General features: G+C 41.6%; 2 long non-coding RNA genes across 2 annotated transcripts; one reads left to right on the top strand and one right to left on the bottom strand.

Annotated features, from left to right (window-relative positions):
- The first annotated feature begins 12,479 nt into the window (after window positions 1-12,479).
- On the top strand, window positions 12,480-17,694 carry LOC149113584 (uncharacterized). Its single transcript, XR_016206305.1, has 2 exons — window positions 12,480-12,561; window positions 17,358-17,694. It is a non-coding gene; the product is annotated as an uncharacterized LOC149113584 (long non-coding RNA).
- Window positions 15,808-17,406, bottom strand: LOC149113585 (uncharacterized). The gene is made up of 3 exons (XR_016206304.1): window positions 17,298-17,406; window positions 16,385-16,472; window positions 15,808-16,059 (listed from the first exon to the last, which is right to left on the bottom strand). It is a non-coding gene; the product is annotated as an uncharacterized LOC149113585 (long non-coding RNA).
- Window positions 17,695-23,751: the final 6,057 nt, after the last annotated feature.

The following is a 23,751-nucleotide window of genomic DNA, read 5'->3' as shown; positions in this document are numbered from 1 at the left end:
TGCTACCCTCAATAAATAAAGTTGATGATGATGATGATGATGATTATTATTATTATTCTACGTCGTATCAGTTTATGCTTTTGTATTCTTCATTTTTAAGGGTGTCACCCCGTGGAAAAAGTCTTACCCAACGGAGAAACGAAGATTTGCGAAAACAATCCACACTAGAAAGACGTAACTCCGTAAATCCGATTTCCAAGAGCTTGGACGATATTTCCGAGTCCTAGGGACTCAAAACGAACTCGAGAAGACCATGGCGTTCAGTGAAATCGGCAGAGGAAAAATAATTGCAAGCTTGGTTATGTGCAGACTGGCCGAAATATAACCCTCTTCAACTCGCTTAGAGACTGGAAAGTCGTAGAGACCGGGCTATGCCCACCTTGATTTTGACCTACTTAGGGTCGATTTCCAAGAGCCTCGACAATAAATCCGAGTTCCAGGGACTTTGAACTAACTCGAGAAGGCCTTGGCTTTCAGTGTAATCGGCAGAGGAAAAATAATCGCAAGCTTGTTTATGTGCAGTCTGGCCGAAATATATAGCCTCTGTTAAACTCACTTAGAGACTGGAAAGTTGCAGAGACCGGGCTACGCACACCTTGATTTTGACCTAGTTAGGGTCAATTTCAGAGAGCTTCGACGATAAATTCGAGTCCCAGGGACTTATAACTAACTCGAGAAGGCCTCGGCTTGCAGTGAAATAGGCAGAGTAAGAATAATCTTAAGCTTGGTTATGTGCATGCTGGCCGAAATATATAGCCCCGGTTAAATTCATTGCGCGCTTCAACACTTCTTTAAGTGCGTAGTTTAACACTCTTTAAATGGAGCACTTTGAGAGTCCTTAAGGTGGCTGAACACAGTTTTTGATGCCTGAGTTTCATTCACCTTTTTCTCTAAAACCCTTGATCCCTCGGTCGTCAAAAATGGCAGCAAGCAAGTTAACAACACAAACTTTGGTTTTTTGGAGTCACTAAGTCAGTTAATATTTCGGCCAGACTCCTCATAAGTAAGCGTTCAATAATTTTTCTTCTGGGAAATTCACTGAAAACCAAAGTCTTTCCGAATTACTTTACAGTCCCTGAGACTCGGAAATATGTCAGAAGATCCTGGAAATCGACCCAAAAATGGTCAAAATCACCCTGCGCGTAGCCCGGTCTCGGCCACTTTCTAGCCATAGTCACTAAGTGAGTTATTAGTATTTCGCCCAGACTGCTCATAAGTAAGCGTTCAATAATATTTCTTCTGGCCATTTCACTGAAAAGCAAAGTCTTCTCGAATTAGTTTAGAGTCCCTGGGACTCGGAAATATGGCCCAATTCCTGGAAATCGGCCCAAAGTTGGTCAAAATCACGCTGCGCGCCCGGTCTCGGCGACTTTCTACTCACAATCACTAAGTGAGTTAATATTTGGGCCAGACTACTCATAAGTAAGCCTTCAATTATTTTTCTCCTGGCCATTTCACTGCAAACCAAAGTCTTCGCGAATTAGTTTAGAGTTTTTAGGACTCGGAAATATCGCTCAAGTTCCTGGAAATCAACCCAAAGTTGGCCATAATCACCCTACGCGTAGCGGGGTCTCGGCGACTTTCTAGGCATAGTCACTAAGTCAGCTAATATTTTGGCTAGACTGCTCATAAGTAAACGTTCAATTTTTCTTCTTCTGGCCATTTCACTGAAAACCAAAGTCTTCTCGAATTAGTTTAGAGTTCCTAGGATTGGGAAATATCGCCCAAGTTCCTAGAAATCGACCCAAAGTTGGTCAAAATCACGCTGCGCGTAGCCCGGTCTCGGCGACTTTCTAGTTATAGTCACTAAGTGAGTTAATATTTCGGCTAGACTGCTCATAACTAAGCGTTCAATTATTTTTGTTCTGGCCATTTCACTGCAAATCAAAGTCTTGTCGAATTAGTTTAGACTTCCCAAGACTGGGAAATATCGCTTAAGTCTCTGGAAATTGGCCCAAAGTTGGTCAAAATCACCCTGCGCGTAGCGCGGTCACGGCGACGTTCAAGTCATACTCACTGAGACAATTAATATTTCGGCTAGACTGCTCATTAGAAAGCGTTCAATTATTTTTCTTCTTGCCATTTCACTGAGAACCAAAGTCTTCTCGAATTAGTTTAGAGTTCCTCGGATTGGGAAATATTGCCCAACTTCCTAGAAATCGGCCCAAAGTTGGTAAAAATCACCCTGCGCGCAGCCCGATCTCGGCGACTTTCTAGTCATACTCACTAAGTCAGTTTAGTGGGGCTATATTTCGACCATATTAACTCATATTGCTCCAAAGTAAGCGTTCAATTATTTTTCCTCTCTCCATTTGACTGAAAACCAAAGTCTTCCGGAATTAGTTTAGAGTCCCTAGGGCTGGGAAATATCGCCCAAGTTCCTGCAAATCGACCTAAAGTTGGTCAAAATCACGTTGCGCGCAAGGCGGTTTCGTCCACTTTTTCAGTGTTAAAATTAAGTGGGACTATATTTCGGCCAGATTTCTCCAAAGTAACCGTTCAATTATTTTTCCTCTGTCCATTTGAGTAAAAACCAAAGTCTTCCAGAATTAGTTTAGAGTCCCTATGGCTGGGAAATATCGCTCAAGTTTCTCCAAATCGACCCAAAGTTGGTCAAAATCACGCTGCGCGCAAGGCGGTTTCGGCGACTTTTTCAGTCTTAAAATTAAGTGGGGCCATATTTCGGTCAGATTGCTCCAAAGTAAGCGTTCAAATATTTTTCCTCTGTCCATTTGACAGAAAACCAAAGTCTTCTGGAATTAGTTGAGAGTCGCTAGGGCTGGATCGCGATTTTGACCAACTTTGGCTCGATTTCGCGGAACTTGGGGGATATTTTCCAGTCCTGGGGACTTTAAACTAACTCGGGATGGCCTTGGTCATCACTGAAATGGACAGAGGAAAAATATTTGAATGCTCGGTTTCGAGCTTCTAGGCCGAAATATAACCTAATGTAATTTGTGATAATCGGTATTGACATAAATTAATATTTTGCCATCACGGAACAGAGAACTGGGTGGGAGAGTAGTACGCGAAGGCTCATGGGTAGTACGTTTGTAAAAAGAGACGGTTGAGAAACTTGTGACATTCTACGGTCAGCCTTGCCACTAGCACTTTCCCATAAGGTTTATTTCTTCTCTTCATCACTTTTCCTTGGCTATTTATGGAGGAAGCAGGCGTCAGGAAAGTCATCGCTGAAAACAACCAAGATCTTATCGTTCAGATCAAAGATCTCATAAATACTTCGATTTCTGACCTCAAACGGTCTAACGAGTCCATCACTTCCCAACAGATGTCAGAGATTAAGAGGCTGAAGCGAGATTCCGTTCCTCACATCAACAAAAAGAGCAATGAGGAGCAGTACAAGGCTAGGTACAAGGCTAGGTATAAGGCTAGGTACAAGGCCAGTACAAGGCCACTAGCACTTTCCCATAAGGTTTATTTTTATTGTGAAATTAGCGTCATATGATTTGTTTTTTTCATTCAGTTGCTTATAGGTCAACGTTAAAACCCCAAAGGTGGCGCCACTGCATTTGGTCGGGGGTACACGGTCCCTATTTTTCCTAACAAAAGGTTTTTGGGGTTTACGTGTCCGGCTTTGGCGCATGTAGGACTTTACTTAATGTATCTCTTATCCACTTTGTTCTAAGCTTATTGTCGCAAATAAAACACATCTTGGGCCTGGCTGACCAACGCGCCCATGCCTCAACCTTTCAGTGTCTTCGCTTGTGTAGTGAAGGCAAAATCTTCATTTTAAGACTGATAGAGTAGCCAAAACCGCCTTACGCACATCGTCATTTTGACCAACTTTGGCTCGATTTCCCGGAACTTGGTGGATATGTTCCAGTCCCGGGGAGTTTAAACTAACTCGTTATGGCCTTGCTTTTCAGTGAAATGGACAGAGGAAAAATACTTGAACGCTCGGTTTCGAGCTTCTAGGCCGAAATATAGCCCCACTTCATTTTAAGACTGAAAGAGTAGCCGAGACCGATTTACCCGCAACGTGATTTTGACCAACTTTGGCTCGATTTCCCGGAACTTCAGGAATAGTTTTTTTAGTCCCGGGGACTCTAAACTAACTTCTGATGGCCTTGGTTTGCAGAGAAATGGACACAGGTAAAACGATCGCACGCTCGCTTTGGAGCTAATTTCTAGCCCCAAAATAGCCCCACTTCATTTTAACACTGAAAAAAGGCAGCCGAGACCGGCTTACGCGCAGCGTAATTTTGACCACCTTTGGCTCGATTTCCCACAACTTGGGAGACATTTTCCAGTCCCGGGGACTCTAAACTAACTCGTGACGGTGTTGGTTTTCAGAGAAATGGACAGAGGAAAAATATTTGAACGCTCGGTTTTAAGCTTCTAGGCCGAAATATAGCCCCACTTCATTTTAAGACTGAAAGAGTAGCCGAGACCGGCTTACGGGCAGCGTGATTTTTACCTACTTTGGCTCGATTTCCCGGAGCTTGGCGGATATTTCCCAGTCCTGCGGACTCTAAACTAACTTCTGATCGCCTTGCTTTGCAGAAAAATGGACACAGGTAAAACAGTTGCACGCTCGGTTTCGAGCTTTTAGGCCGAAATATGCCCCCACTTCATTTTAAGACGGAAAGAATAGCCTAGACCGCCTTACGCCCATCGTGATTTTTACCAACTTTGGCTGTAACTGCTGATGGCCTTGGTTTGCAGAGAAATGGACACAGGTAAAACGATCGCACGCTCGGTTTCGAGCTTTCAGGCCGAAGTGTAGCCCCACTTTATTTTGAGACTAAAGAGCAGCCGAGATCACCTCCCGCGCATCGTGATTTTGACCAACTTTGGCTCGATTTCCCGGAACCTGGGGGATATTTTCCAATTTCCGGGACTGTAAACTAACTCCTGATGGCCTTAGTTTGCAGAAAAATAGACACAGGTAAAATGATTGCTCGCTGGGTCTCGAGCTCTTATGCCGAAATATAGCCCCACCTCACTTTGAGACTGATAGAGTAGCCGACACCGCCTTACGCGCATCGTGATTTTGACCAACTTCGGCTAGATTTGCCGGAACTTGGGGGATATTTTCCAGTCCCGGGGACTCTAAACTAACTTCTGATGGCCTTGGTTTGCAGTGAAATGGACACAGCAAAAATATTTGAACGCTCACTTTCGAGCTAGCCGGGACCAACTAACACGCCTCGTGATTTTGACCAAGTTCGGCTTGATTTCCCGGAGCTTGGGGGATATTTTCCAATCCCGTAGACTCTAAACTAACTCCTGTATTCCTTGGTTTGCAGTGAAATGGAGACACCAAAAATTTCTGAACGCTTTCCTTCGACCTTCTTAGCCGAAATATAGCCCCACTTCACTTTAAGACTGATAGAGTAGCCAAAACCGCCTTACGCGCTTCGTGATTTTGACCAACTTCGACTCGATTTCCCGGAACTTGCGGGATATTTTCCAGCCCCGGGGACTCTAAACTAACTCCTGATGGGCTTAGTTTGCAGTTAAATAGACAGAGCAAAAATTTTTGAACGCTCACGTTCCAGCTTCTGGGCCGAAAGATAGCCCCACTTCTTTTTAAGACTTATAGAGTTGCCGAGACCGCCTTACGCGCCTGGTGATTTTGACCAACTTCGGCTAGATTTGCCGAAACTTGGGGAATATTTTCCAGTTCCGGGGACTCTAAATTAACTCCTGATGGCCTTGTTTTGCAGTGAAAAGGACAGAGCAAAAATTTCTGAACGCTCACTATCCAGTATCTGGGCCAAGATATAGCCCCACTTTACTTTGATAGGGTAGCCGTGAGCCGAAAGTGAGCGTTCAAAAATTTTTGCTCAGTCCATTTCAATGCAAACCGAGGTCATTACGAGAAAGTTTAGAGTCCCCGGGACTGGAAAATATTACCCAAGTTCCGGGAAATCAAGCCGAAGTTGGTCAAAATCACGATGCGCGTAAGGCGGTTTCGGCTACTCTATCAGTCTTAAGGTGAAGTGGGGCTATATTTCGGCCAACAAGCTCGAAAGTGAGAGTTCAAATATTTTTGCTCTGTCCATTTTTCTGCAAACCAAGGCCATCGGGAGTTACTTTAGAGTCCCTGGGACTGTAAAATGTCTCCCAAGCTCCGGGAAATCGACCCGAAGTTGGTCAAAATCACGAGGCGCGTAAGGCGGTCGCGGCTATTCTATCAGTCTTAAAGTGAAGTGGGGGTATATTTCGGCCTAGAAGCTCGAAAGGGAGCGTTCAAATATTTTTGCTCTGTCGATTTCACTCCAAACCAAAGCCACCAGGAATTAGTTTACAGTCCCCGGGACTGGAAAACATCTCCCAAGTTCCGCGAAATCGACCCGAAGTTGGTCAAAATAACGGGGCGCGTAAGGCGGTCTCGAGCTTCTGGGCCGAAATATAGCCCCACTTCACTTTAAGACTGATAGAGTAGCGGAGACCGATTGATTCGCCTCGTGATTTTGACCAATTTCGGCTCGATTTGCCCGAACTTGGGGGATATTTTCCAGTCTTGGGGACTCTAAACTAACTCCTGATGGCCTTGGTTTGCAGTGACATGGACGGAGCAAAAATATTTGAACGCTCACTTTCGAGCTTCTGGGCCGAAATATAGTCTCACTTTACTTTAAGACTGATAGAGTAGCCTAGACCGCCTTACGCGCCTCGTGATTTTGACCAACTTCGGCTCGATTTCCCGGAACTTGGGGGATATTTTCCAGTCGCAGGGACTCTAAACTAACTCCTGATGGCCTTGGTTTGCAGTGAAATGGACACAGCAAAAATTTTAGAACGCGCACTTTTGAGCTTCTGGCACGAAATATAGCCCCACTTCACGTTAAGGCTTAAAGATTAGCGAGACCGCATTTCGGGCATCGTGATTTTGCCAACTTCGGCTCGATTTCTCGAAACTTGGGAGATATTTTCCAGTCCCGGGGACTCTGAACTAACCCCTAATGGCTTTGGTTTGCAGTGAAATGGACACAGCAAAAATTTTCGAACGCTCACTTTCGAGCTTCTGGGCCGAAATATAGCCCCACTTCACCTTAAGACTGATAGAGTAGCCAAGACCTCCTTACGCGCATCGTGATTTTGACCAACTTCGGCTCGATTTCCCGGAACTTGAGAGATATTTTCCAGTCCCGGGGACTCTAAAGGAACTCCTGATGGCCTTGGTTTGAAGTGAAATGGACAGAGCAAAAATATTTGAACGCTCACTTTAGAGCTTCTGGGCCGAAATATAGCCTTACTTCACTTTAAGACTAATAGAGTAGCCGAGACCGCATTACGCCCATCGCTATTTTGACCAATTTCGGGTCAATTTCCCGGAACTTGGGGGATATTTTTAAGTTCCGGGGACTCTAAACTAACTCCTGATATCCTTGGTTTGCAGTGAAATGGACACAGGTAAAACGATCGCACGCTCGGTTTCGAACTTTTAGGCCAAAATATAGCCGCACTTCAATTTAAGAGTGAAAGAGTAGCCGAGACCACCTTGCGCGCATAGTGATCTTGACCAACTTTGGGTCGATTTGCCGGAACTTGGGGAATATTTTCCAGTCCCGGAGACTCTAAACTAACTCCTGATGGCCTTGGTTTGCAGATTAATGGACACAGATAAAACGATCGCACGCTCGGTTTCGAGGTTTTAGCCCGAAATATAGCCCCACTTTATTTCTAAACTGAAAGAATAGCCTAGACCGCCTTACGCGCATCGTGATCTTGACCAACTTGGGCTCGATTTCGCGGAACATGGGGGATATTTTCCAGTCCCGGGCACTCTAAACTAACTCCTGATGATTTTGGTATGCAGTGAAATGGACAGAGCAAAAATATTTGAACGCTTACTTTCGAGCTTCTGGGGCGAAATATAGCCCCACTTCACTTTAAGACTGATAGAGTTGTAGGCGCCAGAATTTGTGACATTTGTTCGTGCTTCTTGTTTCGTGTTTGGTGTTAAGTTTTGCGTAATTAGCTTCTTTTGTTTTGTGCCCTTTTGTATATGTTATGTTCATTTGCATACTCTATAAGTTCGGTTCGTGTGTAATTTATTTCAGTTAGTAGCGTCATTGGGTTCTGCGAGCGTCGCTGGTTTTCGGTTCGTCTTTGGTTCATCACATTCGTCTTGTAAGTTTCTTCGTTTATTTCGCTTTGCCGCTTTTCTGCATTCTTCATGTTCGGTCGTTGTTAGTTATTTTATGTTCATTCCTGTGCTTGTAATTTTGTTATTTTCAGTTACCGTGTTTCGATCATTGGTTGGAATAAATTTCTATGTTAATGGAAGATCCGAAACCAGTTAAAAGCGTGTGCGACTTTAAGAGTAGCCAAGACCACCTTCGGCGCCTCGTGATTTTAACCAACTTCGGCTCGATTTCCCGGAACTTGGGTGATATTTCCCAGTCCCGGGGACTCTAAACTAAGTCCTGATGGCCTTGGTATGCGGTGAAATAAACAGACCAAAACTTTTTGAACGCTTACTTTCGAGCTTCTGGGCCGAAATATAGGCCCACTTCACTTTAAGACTGATAGAGAAGCCAAGACCGCCTTACGCGCATTGTGATTTTGACCAAGTTCGGCTCGATTTCCGAGAACCTGGGGGATATTTTCCAGTTCCGGGGACTCTAAATTAACTCCTGATGGCCTTGGTTTGCAGTGAAATGGACAGACCAAAATTTTTTGAACGCGTACTTTCGAGCTTCTGGGCCAGAATAGAGCCCCATTTCACGTTAAGACTGATAGAGTAGCGGAGACCGCCTTACGCGCCTCGTGATTTTGACCAACTTCGGCTCGATTTCCCGAAACTTGGGGGATATTTTCCAGTCTAGGGAACTCTAAACTAACTCCTGATGGCCTTGGTTTGCAGTAAAATGGACAGAGCAAAAATTCTTGAACGCTCATTTTCGAGCTTCTTGGCCAAAATATAGCCCCACTTCTTTTTAAGAATGATAGAGTAGCCGAGACCGCCTTACGCGCCTCGTGATTTTGACCAACTTCGGCTCAATTTGCCGCAACTTCGGGGATACTTTCCAGTCTGGGGAACTCTACACTAACTCCTGATGGCCTTGGTTTGCAGTAAAATGGACAGAGCAAAAATTTTTGAACGCTCATTTTCGAGCTTCTTGGCCAAAATATAGCCCCACTTCTTTTTAAGAAGGATAGAGTAGCCGAGACCACCTTACGCGCCTCGTGATTTTGACCATCTTCGGCTTGATTTCCCGGAACTTGGGGGATATTTTCCAGTCCCTGGGTCTCAAAAACTAACTCCTGATGGCGTTGGTTTCCAGTGGAATGGACAGAGCAAAATTTTTGAACGCTCACTTTCGAGCTTCTGGGCCGAAATATAGCCCCACTTCACTTTAAGACTGATAGAGTAGCCGAGACCGCATTCCGCGCCTCGTGACTTTGACCAACTTCGGCTCGATTTCCGGGAACTTGGGGCATATTTTCCCGTCCCGGGGACTCTAAGCTAACTCCTGATGGCTATGGTATGCACTGAGTGAAATGGACAGAGCAAAAATATTTGAACGCTCACTTTAGAGCTTCTGGGTCGAAATATGGCCCCACTTCACTTTAAGACTGATAGAGTAGTCGAGACCACCTTCCGCGACTCGTGATTTTAACCAACTCCGGCTATATTTCCGGGACCTTAGGGGATATTTTCCAGTCCCGGGGACTCTAAACTAACTTCTGATGGCCTTAGCTTGCGGTGAAATGCACAGAGCAAAAATTTTTGAACGCTTCCTTTCGAGCTTCTGGGCCGAATTATAGGCCCACTTCACTTTAAGACTGATAGAGTAGCCAAGACCGCCTTACGCGCATTGTGAATTTAACCAACTTCGGCTCAATTTGCCGCAACTTCGGGGATACTTTCCAGTCTGGGGAACTCTACACTAACTCCTGATGGCCTTGGTTTGCAGTAAAATGGACAGAGCAAAAATTTTTGAACGCTCATTTTCAAGCTTCTTGGCCAAAATATAGCCCCACTTCTTTTTAAGAATGATAGAGTAGCCGAGACCGCCTTACGCGCCTCGTGATTTTGACCATCTTCGCCTCGATTTCCCGGAACTTGGGGGGATATTTTCCAGTCCCGAGGACTCTAAAATAACTCCTTATAGCCTTGGTTTGCAGTGAAATGGATAGAGCAAAAATTTTTGAACGCTCACGTTCGAGCTTCTTTGCTGAAATATAGCCCTACTTTACTTTAAGACTGGTAGAGTAGCGGAGACCGCCTTACGCGCCTTGTGATTTTGACAAACTTCGGCTCGATTACCCAAAACTTGGGGGATATTTTCCAGTCCGACGGACTCTAAACTAACTCCTGATGGCCTTGGTTTGGAGTGAAATGGACAGAGCAAAAATATTTAAATGCCCACTTTCGAGCTTCTTGGCCAAAATATAGCCTCACTTCATTTTAAGACTGATAGAGTAGCCGAGACCGCCTTACGCGCATCGTGATTTTGACCAACTTCGCCTCGATTACTTGGAACTTGGGAAATATTTTCCAGTCGCGGGGACTCTAAACTAACTCCTGATTGCCTTCGTTTGTAGAGAAATGAACAGAGCAAAAATTTTTGAACGCTCAATTTCGAGCTTCTGGGCCAAAACATACCCCCACTTCACTTTAAGACTAATAGGGGTAGGCGAGGCCGCCTTACGCGCCTCGTGATTTTGACCAACTTGGGCTCGATTTCTTGGAACTTGAGAAATATTTTCCAGTCCCGGGGACTCTATACTAACTCCTGATGGCCTTGGTTTGCAGTGAAATGGACAGAGCAAAAATTTTTGAACGCTCACTTTCGAGCTTCTGGGACGAAATATAGCCCCACTTCACTTCAAGACTGATAGAGTAGCCGAGACCGCCTCACGCGCCTCATGATTTTGACCAACTTCGGCTCGATTACCCAAAACTTGGAAGATATTTTCCAGTCCCAGGGACTCTAAATTAACTCCTGATGGCCTTGGTTTGCAGTGAAATGGACAGAGCAAAAATATTTGAACGCTCACTTTCGAGCTTCTGGGCCCAAATATGGACCCACTTTACTTTAAGACTAATTGAGCAGCGGAGACCGCCTTACGCGCCTCGTAATTTTAACCAACTTCGGCTCGATTTCTTAAAACTTGGGGGATATTTTTTAGTCCCGTGGACTCTAAACTAACTCCTGATGGTCTTTGTTTGCAGTGAAATGGACCGAGCAAAAATATTTGAACGCTCACTTTCGAGCTTCTGGGCCGAAATATAGCCTTACTTCACTTTAAGAGGTGCCCTCTGTAATTTTCAACTATGGCCATTTGGACCAGAAAAAATCAAATTCCTCAAACTTTCTCAGATGAATGGTCTAGATAAGTGATTCACAAAAATATAACTTTCAGTTCAATTCGATTCGTATTTTAGCGCTGGGGCCACTATCTTGGTTTTGCCCCTCTGAGAGGGCTTTTAGCGGCCATTTTAGGGCACATTTTTAACAATTTGCCATACAAAGAAAACGATCTAACTCCGGGTAAAAACCCTTTATTCGAGACAAGCAAATGTTTCTTGTTACATTGAGAGGCTGTTTTGGCAATTTGATCATCACTTGATTTTTCTACAGAGTTTTAAATTTCTTCCCTTTCGGACTACTCATGAAGCACCATAAAAAAGGCGAAGTTTAAAGGAAAATATCACCAAAAGTACATCACTTGAGATCCCAAAACTACCCTCCACTTAAAGAGCAATGTCTCACCTGTAAAAACATGCAATAAAATTTTGGGGCAGTTAAAACTGTAAAATGTTAGAAGAAGAAGTTTAAGCTGTGTTTTTGTCAACAAAGACCGCCGTCCTAATTAGCATAATAATGTGAAAATAACGATGCACAGAGAAAAAAATGATATATTCCACTTATCTCGCGACATGGCGACAACTGGATGTTCCACGATGCCTCATTTTATATTTCCAGGATGAGAAGAAATGGTACCATTAGATGTTCAAGAGTCTTTATTCGGTGAATTACACATACATCAGACCGATTTCAATGTCATCTCCTAATGTTCATAATAAACTCTTATATTTCGGCCATAACTCTTTTAAGAGTTAAAATATTTATTACACTTGGGGCTAGCTCTTCGTATGGTAAGAAAGGACAGAAGAGGAGAAGAAGACCCTGCCCGCATCGTAGCGAATTCTGAATCAGTGCGTCCAAATTTTGGACGCAAAATACTGACTGGCTGAGATTCTAGAACGTTGATATGGCGACACTTTCCACCTATTCCACCGGTGATCGGTCTCCACCCGTGGGGGACACGGGCGCACCGAAACACCCACGGCTGGAGATTGAGCCTATGTTCAGAGCCACTTGTGCCGAAATTGCAGAATATTTTATTTTGGACTTAAAATAATGTTTGGCTGAGATTGATGCATTGGCATGGTGAGGTTATCCAACTTACAGGACCTTATGCTGTGTGGCTGAGCGACCCACCGCCCAAGACATTTTGTCCTCCCTCGCCCCAACTTTCACGCGGTCAAACTAAACGCACTTTTGCCTTCCTTTGCTTGATAGTTTTGTGAACACCTTCAAACACTGGTATGACTATTGCAGCTTATGATCGAAGGTAAGCATGACGAGTTTGATTTCAACGAAGGTGGTATAAACTCGTAAAGTGATCTCAAGCTGTAGTTATTCTTTTTCACCACGGTTTTTGCTAGGGTAAAGTATTTTCTGCGATTGTAATGCTCGCCCTTCTGATCGATTTCCACTCGTGTCGTGTGATTTCAATGGCTCAGGTATAACTTTGATTATTTCTTTCACGGTCCGCACCATTCCACTCCTGGAGAAAATAAATACAGAGTGGGATTAAAGTCATCCAGCCGAGGGGGGCGGGGGGACTCCCATATGAAAAGGTCGTACTCTTCCTTTAGTGGAAGGGGTATAAACCCGGGGTTGCGGGGGAGGGGGGGGGGGGGGCTGCTCCAAATGGTATCGTTTTTCAGGCGTATTGATCATAAACAGGGTATCGATTTTGGCCACTTGTCATCATTAATAGGGTGTGGTTTTTGCACCCTAGTCTTGAATTAGGTATGTTCTTTTAGAAGAAGCTACCTTTTCATCATTATCGATAACACCATCGACAAAAGCCTTCGTAGATTATGTTTGAGGCAACTGTGTCAGCCACAACAGTCATAACTACGATATCCAACTTTGCTCAGGCCCATAAATAGGGTAGGTAAAACACAGATTTTGGTCATAGATAGGGTAAGGGTTTTGGGAAGCGGGCTGCACACCCTCACCCAATTCTTCCCAGAAGTACCCCCTCGCCCCCCCCCCCCCCCCCCCCCCAGGGCGGGCTCCTTTGCTGAGCAGGGGCTGGAAGTAAAGCTTATTCCATTTAAAGTGGTACTACGGTTATCAGTTGAGTAAGGCACATCAAAAGTTTGGCGACCAAGTTTCAACGTTCAACTTGTGTTGTTGTTACGGGCAACTGGCTTCATTTCTAATAGCAACCTGTCAGCCATTGACATCATTGGCAGCAAAGCACACGAAATTGCAAGCGACAATATTTTTACCATTGGAAATGAGGAAAGTTGCCTGTGGTAACACTGTAATTTCAAGTCTAAAACTTCATCACCAAAGCTCCGTCGTGCCTTACTTAACTGATAAGCGTACTACCTTTTAGGGGTCAAAATAAAACTCAAGCCATTCCCAGGTTGGTCTCCTTTAAGGGTTCAGTCCAAATTTTCTGACGAGCATCCTCGACCTGTCCCCTCCGGGTCATACAGATCATTGGACAGGCGGCAGTTAGTGTTAGCTAGCTCCCTACAGGTGATATGGGCAAAGTGGAGCTGCTTTCCCCCTTGAAGAAATTTTGAGCAGAAGTAAAACAACAGTTACATGTATTGCCATAAAATAATTATTATTTTTATTATTAATAATTTAAAGGTAATAAATTCATTCTTGTTGATTTTAAAAAAGTAGTAACTGAGGATGATTTGTTAAACATATTCTTGTGAGGCAAATTGAAAATTATGGAATAATTTATTGGAATACACAGCAACACTATAGTGGTGAAATGTTGGATGCAAAAAAACAGAAAAAACTCCTGAACTGGAGAAAACTGGAAACATATTCTCCCAGCCACTGCATTTTACCTAAACTTCTGGAGTTTACAGGTCAAAATAGCTCTAAGTGTACCTTAGTCAAACACGGTCCAATTTATTATAAATTTTATACATATACACAAATACATATTAATAGTGGTGAAATTCCGGATGCACAAACCAGTAAAAAGTCAATCAGAGAAAAACTGGAAGCATATTCTCCAAACCACTGCACCTCACCCTAAACCTCTGGGTTGAGGCTATGAAAACTCTTGCATGTATACAATTAATCGTTGATGAATAAAACTAAACCTAAGCAATAACAAAACAATCCCAAGTACTGTACAGAACGGGTCAGCATCAAGTAAAGAATAATTATCTTTCAAGGATACATGTTATAAATAACAATGTAAAAGGACATTAATATCATGACTAGCACATCAAAGGTTCATGTAACTTAGCTGGCTGCAAACACTTGAGTGAGATTGTGAAAACTCAGAAACCCAGTTACCCTAACCTTTTAACTCAAATACCTGGTTCTTTTCCCTGACCCAAACCCTACTCCCTCATCCATACCCTAGTCCAGACCCAAATCCCTAACTCTAGCCTGTTACACCCAATCCCCAACTCCAACCCTTTCCCTTCACCAAGTCCCAAGCCCAAATTCCTGGCCCAAACCTTAACCCTAATCCCAATAACCAAAACTCCTTGCCCTTGGAACCCTAAACCCCCAACAGTCCCAATCCATCCCAGGTCCCCAAATTTTGAGTTCACACTGACTAACTTTCATGTCTGTCCAGCAGGCTAGTCATAAAAATTCATGGCCAATTTAATTTCTTTACTGTAAATATTTGACTTCTCATAAATGACGAAAGTAACTTGAATCAATACTGCAAAAACCTAGGGCCTAACAGCTGACCAGAACTTGTACTTTACTTTGCATAGTTAAAAAGAAATTTTCTCTTCAGCAAAAGAATGTTCAATTTTGTTCTTACTAGCATTTTAAAACTCATGAAAACTGCCAAGTATCAGGTAGACTTGAATTTTAAAGCAGATTTAAATCATGCAAAAAGGTTTTTTATTCTTTTTTTCTTTTTTTCAATGCATACTGGAACATGTAGAACTCTCCATGAGTTACTAAGAGCATTAGTTGTTGTTCAGGGTTATGTTACACTGTATTATCAGCTTAGCTTTTAAAGTTAATCAAGAAGAGTTCATAATGTCCAGATGTTTCCTTTCGAACTTCTAATGATAATAATTAATATCAATTGATTAATCTTGTGATTTAAAATTCGAGTCTACCTTCAATTTAATGATCTTGATATTCACTACGCAGACTCTGACAGAAATCAAGTTATTGACATAATGAGTTCATTTTGTCCAGTTTTGCCAACAAGCTTAATTGTCATGTCTGTATTAGTTTCGTTTCAGAAGACAAATCTAATCACATACAGAAGTAGGTCTTTAACATCAAATGAAATTTCTAATTTATAAGAACTCTCCTGAGCTATCCTTATATATCAAAAAGAATAACTTTCAAGAGTCTATTCAAAAATTATAGCTTGCAGGAAGCTAAAATTTTTGAATAGAAAAAATTCATCAAGCTATTATTTTGAAATAATTGCATTCAAGCTATCATTTCATTGATGATAGCATCAGGCTATTATTTCTTAATAATGCTTGACTGTTACTGTTAAATATTAGCATTTTAAGCTATTTATTTGACTTTAAATAAATAGCTTTGTTGCTATTATTTGTAGAAAACAAGAATATTAATTTTTTAGAATTTTCATTTGATGCACAACATGTGGCTAATTGCTGTCTACTGAAAAGAAATAGCATGACAAACATAATTAATAATGAAAATAAATTAAGAATTATAAGTCCTCCAGAACACTTTTGCATTGTCTTGATCGTCTGCTGACATCTTCAGTGAGTCATCATCAAGTTGCTTGTCCTTTGTGTGATCCAGTGATTTTCCTTTCTCCTGTCCAGCAATCATCTGTGATCATTGACTGAAAATAACAAAACGAAAATCACCATACCTTGACACGTGACTTTTGTTAGTGAATTAATTGTTCTCAGACTCATTTCTTGCAAATGGGCATAAAATCATGTAACTAGGACTGCCTGTAAAACATACAATGTTTCTGCACAGGAATAAATTTCTTCCCTTGCTTGAGAAATGTTAGAAACTGTTGATTATGGAGATTTTAGCATTCAATTATGTGTACATGTACATAAAATTTAGAAGGTCTAAGTAAACAATGTTTACGAGTCAAAGAGTATATAATTGTTAACAACATAAGGGAAGTATCAAAACAACAAACAGGTACTTACTCTTCATGTGTCGTCCTGCACTGTGTCACCAACACCATGATTTGCATAATAGGTTCAGTTCCTGCAAATTTTGTTGTTTGACCATGGCCTAAGAAGAGAGAGAATGTCGTTACACTTGGACTCCCTTGCTGACCTCTCTAGTTTATCGTGGCATCTGTGATTGAGTGTCGATCGATACCCTCAATTGATACACTCGATGGACACTCAATCAACACCTCGGTTGACACTCGATCGACATTTTGGTTGACAGTCGGTCGAGAGTAGACTAATTTTCAATCGATGCACATATGTTGGTCAACACTCGGCCAACTATCATCTGGCTGTTGATTCAGTGTCGATTCAGTGTCGATTAAGTATTGATCGAGATGTAAATCAAGGGTATATATCCAGAGTTTCATTGGACACTTAACCACAGGTTGCTTTGGTGCACATGATCCGTTCATGCTTGTGCTTGTGTTTCAATTAATGATTGCTGAAAATTAGTTTTGAAGGGATCCTGCAAGTATAATAATCATAAGGACCTATTTTGTGAAGAAAAAATATTTTAACTAAAGGGCTTCAACTACATGTAAAAGAATACAACCTTTAGAAATGGAAAGAACATTCAATGCAATTAGCAACATCGATGACATTCATGTAGCTTGACTGAGCAGTGACATTTAAGGAAAACTATAGTGGTTTGCAAGTTTAACAAAATTTTGAGGATTTTATATAAAAAGTTGACAGTACATCTAACTGGAGATCAAGGTCTTGCTCTCCAAAAATTTTCTGTTAATAATAAATAATAGCCTGTCTTATAAACATTTCATGTCTCTTTGTGAACTCTGACATTGTTTTGTCATAGTGTAGACCAGGAAAGGTTGGATAATTAGTGATTAATGATAACCATGATTAATATACTGTATTTTTTTACCTTTCAAGACCAGGGTAGCTTGCTTATGTTAATTTTTTATTTTTCTTCAATTCCTCTCAGGTTGATCCAACTGGGCTGCTGTTCTATTGCCTCTTGTGACTATGGCATCATGATGAGCTGCATAACAGGTACACATCTGGAAATTCTTGTATAAGCAGTCATCTCAGACAAATTTTGACATGGAGCTAAAATGTGCAAGAAAACGAATGTTACTGACAAGGTATCAGAAATGTAATTTTCATTAGGTCTGAATACCTCGTGTCTGATTATCAATAAAGACTGGTATTCGTTTGTTAAGTCTGAAAAATATAAAATACTAGTTCTACAGATGACATTGTACAGTCTCTTCTTGACTTTTAGACTAAATCAAAATATTTCAATAAAAGCTTTCAAAGCAGTTAGAGCAGAGTGGTTTTTGGCACTAACTTTTATGATTACTTAACGCTCCTATTTTATGTTGAGGCCAACATTTTTATTAATTTGGCCCAGTAGTAGGTGAATAATTGGTCAGGAACATAATTTACTTCTAAGAGCAGTGATATCACACATGCATTAGAATGGCTTTAATATGCCTTGTGGTTAGTGGCACTGTCTTAAACTTGTGTAATATAAGGTGATTACTAGCTAGCTGTTATGACTGGGATGTAGAATTCTTGTATATACGCTGTACCTGGCTTGGCTGGCTTTCAAACTTGACTGCATGGTATAGGCTTGCAGTTAGATAGGCTTTCAAACTTGACTGCATGGTAATGCAGCTAGATCCACTGTCCTGGCTGGCCTATTAGCAGACGGTCCAACTTGACTGCAGTGTATAGGCTAACATTGAGGTCCGTGGTCCTAGTTGGTCCTGACTGCTTTGTTTAGTCAGATCCATTGTCCTGGCTGGCCTGTTACATGGTCCTAGTTGGTCCTGACTACTCTATGAAGACAGCTGCACTGTCCTGGTTGGTCCTGATGGTCTGACTTGACTGCTCTTTATGGGTTGACAGATCCACTGTCCTGGTTGGTCCTGATGGTCTGACTTGACTGCTCTCTTTGGGCTGACAGATTCACTGTCCTGGTTGGTCCTGATGGTCTGGCTTGAACGCTCTGTATGGGCTGACTGATCCACTGTCCTGGTTGGTCCTGATGGTCCGACTTGACTGCTCTCTTTGGGCTGACAGATCCACTGTCCAATCCACTGTCCTGGCTGGTTGGTCCTGATGATGGTCTGACTTGACTGCTCTGCATGGGCCGACAGATCCACTGTCCTGGTTGGTCCTGATGGTCTGACTTGACTGCTCTGCATGGACTGACAGATCCACTGTCCTGGCTGGTCCTGATGGTCTGACTTGACTGCTCTCCATGGGCTGACAGATCCACTGTCCTGGTTGGTCCTGATGGTCTGACCTGACTCTGTAAGGACTGACAAATCCTGCTTGTGGTTGACAGTTGCTGAGGACTGGAACTCTATAGCACACAAATTACTTTTCATGATAGTACAGTTATATGAAATAAATCATACATGTGAACAGTGACTGAAATTCAAAGCAGTGAATTTCACCCTCAGTTTACATGATTTATTTCATAGTGATTTATCATGTAGTCTTCTTTTCATAGGCTAAGATATTTGTATCTTACATGCTCCCAGTAGCTTTGAAGCTCTGATTGAGCAGTTGAACTGCAGTCCCTTTTCATGGGTTTGAATCCCATTGAACCCTTAACATTTTTCCTTTTTAACTACTTACCTTCTTTTGTTAACGGAATTTGCTTGAAATTTCCTTTCACATGATTCTTTTGGTGTCAGAAGTAAACAGGCATCACATTTTGATGAAAATAAGTTTAAAAAGATTATTTGAACAACTCTGTTCCTTTTAAAAATCAAGTTTATCCAATAATTGACTTGATCCTGAAGTGACTAACACATTGTAATTTGCACGGTGAGGTGTACAAGACTGCAGTCTTTTATCGTGGGTTTGAATCCCATTCAAGCCTAAATTTTCACTTTTGTTAAACACTTTGCTGGCTGACCTGTCACTACATAATAACATAATTCAGTTCAAACTCTGGAGAAAATTCTGAACAGCAAACAATTTTCACAGTATCCATATATAGGTAAGACAATTTTTTAAACACTGTAAGTGGCCTCAAACACTTCCAGTGGATTTGACAGCTCAGCACTTGAAACCAATAACCTATGGAAAGATTATGGGTTTGAATCCCTTTGTTAGCTTGAATACATTTTGTTACTTGCTTTCCCAAAAAAATATGACAGTTTGTTTTGAAGTTAAAATGTTCCAAAACGGGAGAAGAATGATTATTTATGAAATGCGGAAAACTGTTGAGAATAAATAAAAATAGATCAGTGTGGCAGATGGGGTTTGACTGATAGGAGTCAGAAAATCCTACCAAAAAAGAGTTGTGTAGAGTATAGACAAGCAACAACAGCCTAAATCACTTAGAATAGAGAAAGGACAAAGATGATGATGTGAGACAACAAACCACAACCTGACCCTCAGGTCAAGAAAACCATCGTGTCCCAGTTTGCTGGCTTAAGTATGCCATGTTTATTGAAGTTTTCAGCAGCATGATTAGCTCAAGGAGGCAAGCAAATAAAGCTGGTCAGAGACAATTGGTCTGCAATTTGAAAACTAATGAAACTTGAGGACAGATGTGCACTTCAAAAAGCATCAATTTGGAGGAAGATGTTTGAGTATCCAGAAAGGGAACAAAACTATAGACCAATTCTATGTGAGGTTGTGAAGAGTGAATTCTCAAAAATAACAGAAAATTTATAATCATCAATTCTTGATATGTCAGGGGCATGTGAGTGTTCTGTCTAGCAAGAAATTGAATAGTGTTAAACCTGAGATACTGCTGAGAAGAGAATAGCTCAGTATTTTTAGCAAACATTGTTTAAACCAGTATTGAAATATTGTAAGAGTAGGTAAGGCCTCAAAAGGGGTGATCCAAGCTTTGATCAGTCCACAGGAGCCAAGGGGTTGAAATTCTCTTGCATGCAGATCAGTCATGACAGGTATTTACAGCATACAGCAAATAAGAGCAGAATCACACAATGCAATCTAGTTTGGGGCAGATTATCTTCCATATTTTTTTTCCCATTGATTTTCCAATAGGGGGATGTGTCATCAAGTAGAGAAAGGTTTCACAAGATGATTGCACTGAAGATTACCTGATGTGTCATGTAAAGGTGAAGTCCAAATTGTATCCAGGTGTAGATTGTATGTGATTACACTCCAAATATATTGTTTGATTTGCTTTAAATGGCAAACCAGGAATTGTTGTAAGTTATGATGAATACATCCTTCTAATGACTGCAAGCAAAGTCAGCTTGCAGGGGGTAACCAATGAAGAGAGAAAAGGCTGCCCAGGCAAAATATATCATCAATGCTCTTTAAAATCTCATTGAGAGATGATTAAGATATGGAACTGAAAGCTAAATCCTGTCTGTGGCTGCAGTGCAACATTGTAATTGGTGGAGTCTTCATCGCAAGAAGAGATGATCAAGTAGTATTTAAATGCTGCAATCAGTGATGACAAGGATAATGCATGAGTGAACTAGGAGGAACCATGTCAACTTCCAGGTGCTCTAATTCTTTAGCCACTTGAAGAAATGCAGGTCAATAGAGCTGCTGTTGGAGGTTCTGGAGACAACAAAAGGTCCCACCCCTCCACTCATCTTTAATTTGATGAATCACCAGGAAGAAAACTAGAAGATTTTGCAGGCCTGGGGTATATTTAGGCAAGGATCCCAGTGACCACAGGTTCAAGCTGTGGCATATGAGCACTTTGCTATGACAGCAGGGGGTAGTGCCCTTAAAGGACAGGTCTTTTGTGTCTCTGACACAAATAGCTTCTGGCTTAGCCATGAAGCTAGACAGCATTGAGAAACAAGCAGCCATGCAGACATTAAGTGACTGAAACCAGTTTTTGATGGTGATGTTTCAGTGGTGGACAGTCTTCTCCCATTGAATTAAGCAGGTCCAATGTCTATCTTGCCTTATTTTCTTCCAAAGTTCCTTTCTCGGTGATCTTTCCTCCCAGGAAATGTGCAGGATGTTGTGAGTAAGCTGTAAGTTCTGCTATTTATTGGATGTGAGACACAAAATAAACATCTTCCAGGTCCCTCAGACACTCAAGCACCATTATTAATTTACAGGTTTCCTGTTAAGATGTGCAGCTTGCTCTTTAATAACTAATGTAATGAAATTAGATTAGGTCTCCACAGCAGTCTGAAATAATCTTCCTGTCCACCATGAGGTCCATATTTACAGTAAGTTCCACCATCTTTCTGTAATTTTGCTGATGCACACTTGATTAATCTCTATCCAATGTCTGATATCTCTAGCAAGCTCTTTGCCATCTTGAATGAGATTACTGTTGTCCTCCAGTGGCCCCACTTTTGTAGAAACATACCAGAGCTGTTTACATTGTAGTGTACATTCTAGTCAAGGGTGATGTGATGTGATGTGATGGTCAGGGCCAGAGCCAGTCAGAGCAATGTAATCTGGAAAATCATGGTCCAAGTTGGCTTTAAAGGACTGAACTGAATTATTGCAAGTAGGGAAAGTAACAAATAAGCCATACCTATGCACACTGTACTCTGTGGTTCAGTGGGGGCAGCTGCATTGTGATTGTTGTTGGTAGTCTTTGAGCAAAGACATTTAATCAAAATTAGAGTGGAGCTCATGTGGGCATGGAGAAATATTTGCACTTCAATTCACAGAACACAAGCTACTTGGTTGCAGTATTAAAGCTTGGTATCCACTAAATTTTTTGTAGATTTGATGATGAAGCACTCGTTGAAAGCATCAGCAAAGCAAATAGAAATTTACAAGTGAATGAAAACACAGTCAATAACATCAAGTTCTACAGTCTGTCAGAAAGATCAAATAACCACTTAAGTTTCAGCATTAAATTCACATAGTTGTTTTGTGATGATTAGAGCTAGGCCAAATGAGCTTTTTCAGTCTGTTGTAGAAATGAGAATAACTGCAGAGTTTTTCCGCGCAGTTTTTATTCAAGCACAGATCTTTACTCAGCTTATAACAACTCCTTTAATGTGGATGAGTACAGAGCTAAATGCAGTGTTGACACAAAGGTTTGAGGCAAGCAGATTTAATGTTAGATTGAGTCTTAGTCTCAATTGTGTTTGCCCCTTGTGAGGCACAGGTCTTGTACCATACATGTAGCTCTTCACTGTACTCTGTTGTTTGCAATCAGTTCAGTCTCACCCTTTTTTGCCCTGGTGCACTCCAACTCTTTTGTCACTGTGTGTCTTCATGATTGTTTTGGTCTTGCTGGCCGATTTTGCCATCTCTTTTGACAAGATCATTAAGTAATTTTAATTTTGCTGCCAATGTGCCACATCACATCTTCAGGGTGCAGAATTCTGGCCTTAGATAGCCATACAACATGCACAAATAGTACTGGACTGGTAATGATACCTGAGGACAACCAAGCTCTACATTGTGAAAGAGAAAGACTTAGAGCTCAACAGCTGCTTACTGGACTCCCTTGTGTGTTGGTTGCATTCAGATGCAAGCTGATAAAAACAAAGGCTGTAAAAGGACAGTGATAGATACACATGCAATAACTTGTTGCATTCTGTTGCTCAAAGGTGCACCTTTACATTATTCCATATAGTGTTACTGGTAATATTCGCAAGCAGATCATCAGATACTGAGTACATTTATTACCTTATTATTTGCATTTGCACAAGCATAATTAGCTACTGCAGTGCAGTATTCTGGCCTGGTATCCATATATCAGATGTTACCACAATTTACTACATCATCAAAAGCATTGACAGAGGACAGACTGATAGCACAGGAAGTCACAGAAAGACTTTTGGCTCCAATTAATTAATGTTGCAGTGGAGGTCTTATTTGTCCAGAGCTGAACATTTTTCCGTGTCAACTCGATCACTAAATTAGCAATGTAGTCCATCCAACAATAAGTGAGGAGTCTAGTTAATTGTTGTGGTATATGTATTCCAGAAAGAAGAAAAATTGTAGGTTGTAAAGAATCACACTCCTCTAGTGTGACTGTCTGGGTGGAAGAGTCCTGAAAAGGACTGCTTAACTGAGCCTGTAAAAGACTTAAGTTTAAAGTCTTTGTCAGAGGATTGGAAATTGATGTCAGTTCATTTGAATGTATAACCAATTCAAATCATGGCTAGAGGCCATCACTATCTGTAGTCTAATGGACTGTGAACAGGGACATACAGGCAGAAAAATCAAACCTTGAAATAAAGTGTGATTCCTGATAAGCCACTGAAGTACAGTATTCTGACCTGGTATCCATGTATCAGATGTTATCAGGTGTACCAGATGTTACAAGCAGAAAAATCAAACCTTGAAATAAATTGTGATTCCTGATAAGCCACTGAAGTACAGTATTCTGGCCTATTCCGTGTATCAGATTTTACCAGGTGTACTAGATGTTACAGGCA

This window comes from Orbicella faveolata, unplaced genomic scaffold, assembly GCF_042242905.1.
Source record: "Orbicella faveolata isolate gen_17 unplaced genomic scaffold, um_ofav_v1 contig_14, whole genome shotgun sequence".
In the NCBI taxonomy this organism is placed as follows: Eukaryota; Metazoa; Cnidaria; class Anthozoa; order Scleractinia; family Merulinidae; genus Orbicella; species Orbicella faveolata.
Note: the sequence above shows the minus strand (reverse complement) of the source record. Positions and strands in the feature narration are given on the sequence as shown.